We start from the raw sequence: 2155 nt of genomic DNA on the forward strand, positions 1-2155 counted from the left end.
CGGGTAGGCGAGCGGTGGCTACAAAGGACCTGGAGGCGGAGACCGCGCGAGGGCGGGGAGGGCCGGTGACGCGTCTGAGCCGCAGCGCGGAGGGCGGGCGGCAGAACCGCAGTGCCCTCGCTGCACCCTCACTCCCCGCCCCCGGGTGGCCGCAGGGTGAGAGGAGAGAGAGGGAAGTGTGGGAGCTTCGGGCACGCGAGAACGCGCACAGATACGCAGCAGGCACACAGAGGCAATTACCGAAGACGCTCACAAACATGTCCGCACACATACTAGAGTCAATTACACTCGTTTCCCACGCAGGATCGCTCATGCACACCACAGACAATCGTGCACACACATGCACACACATACTAGTACACGCTCCAGGCATCCTCACAGTCCCCAAGCCCGGGCACACACTAATGGCACAGCCGGAGGCACGCATGGGACATACCATTCATTCACCAGCAGTGTACCTAGCGCCCGCGAATGTCCCGCACTGTCGTAGGCGCTAGGGACAGGGCCCTGAACACACCACACAGTTCCTGCCCTCCGGGAGCTGACGTTGGAATGAGAGGAGGAGACAATAGTCCCAGTATCATGTACGCCGCAGTGCTAAGAGCCGGGAAGGATGGTGCAGTGGGAGACTCCTCGAAGGACAGCATTCACACAGACACGCAAAAGAAACGCACCGGTGGTTCACACGCGTACACGAGGCTCACTCCAGCGACACCACACAACAAAGAGATCTGCACACACTCATAGAAAGGCAAACTTACGAAGCGACTCCACGCACGTGCACTCATAAACCTCGGGAGACGCCCACACACAAATCCGCACCAGAAATATGGAGAGTCAGAGCTTAAACAGCAAGACACACAAAGGGTACACACACATACGCACACACTGTGGTGGCCTAGACAGATGCTCCCCATTCCAGGGGCACTTCTCAAAACCCCAGAAAGCCTACCCTTGCTGCAGCAGCACCTTAGACCCTGGGTGTGGGTGCGGGGACCTGGGGGTCACTCTGCCGAGGCACCCCTCTACTGTCTCCAAGGCCAGGCGCCATGGGTCTCCCCTAGATCCCATCCCTCGTTCCTCCACAATTGTTATCAGGCAGAGAATCCTGAGAATCCCCAGGGCCCCTGTGGTCCCAGCCAGCTGCGGATGCTCTTCTCGGGCTAGTACAGACGCGCAGGGCTGAACTGCTTGGGGGCCACAGCCGTGAACACCAGCTCCTCACGCAGCGTCTCCCGCCCACCCAGTGCCTGGAGCTGTCCTTTCAGCACCTGCCCCACCGGCCGGCCAGAGCGCAGCTTGGCGGGCTTGGGCGTCCCAGACAGCCCGGATTCACGTTCCTCTTCTTGTTGGAAGCCATTAATAGATGACTTCAGGAACACTGGATCATGCATGGCCTCAGCTAACACCGCCCCACGTTAACTGTCTTTCCACCCTGGAGGTACTGTTCCCTCCCATCCGGCCTGTGTCTCTGGCTGGGCAGGGGATGCAGAGATGAATTTGCATAAGGTCCTGCCTTCAAGGAGAGCTATTCTAGTAGGGGAAAGTGAGGGACACAAATAAGACAGAGTGGCACAGTTACCGTGACAGGAGTCTGTACAGGCAGGGTGCCAAAGGACACAGACAGGGAGGAGGCCAGGACGAGGTGGGGGGAAGGAGTGCATCGAGAAGGGTGTGGGAGAACATTCCAGCAGAAGGAGCCTGCGAGGCGGAGCACAGGCTGTGTGTGAAACACCTGGTGCATTGGGGGAGCTCCAAGAAATTCACCATGGAGGGGGTAAGGGGAGATGTAGACAGAAACAGACAAACAAAGATGGCGGAAAGGGCAATGGCCGCTTGGTGTCTCCTCATCTGGAGGGGTTAGAAGGAAGGACTCTAGCAGACGGCTCCTAAAAGAAAAGAACGATTGCTGCTCTTGGCAATGGTGCTATAAACCTATGCCTGCCTCGGCCCCAAAGTGCAGCTTTAAGAGAATTTTTGGATAAGTTGGGTCTTCTCACTCCAAAACAACCCTAGGAGATCAAATGGGTTTCTGATTCACAGACCTTAAGAACTGGCCCCACCTTTTCTGTATGCTCCCAACAGAGTCTAACTTGGGGGCTTCTGGGGGCTTCCAATGTAAAACACAAAAACCTAAAGTGGTGGGCGTTGCTCA

Source organism: Trichechus manatus, unplaced genomic scaffold (assembly GCF_000243295.1).
Source record: "Trichechus manatus latirostris isolate Lorelei unplaced genomic scaffold, TriManLat1.0 scaffold00111, whole genome shotgun sequence".
NCBI lineage: Eukaryota > Metazoa > Chordata > Mammalia > Sirenia > Trichechidae > Trichechus > Trichechus manatus.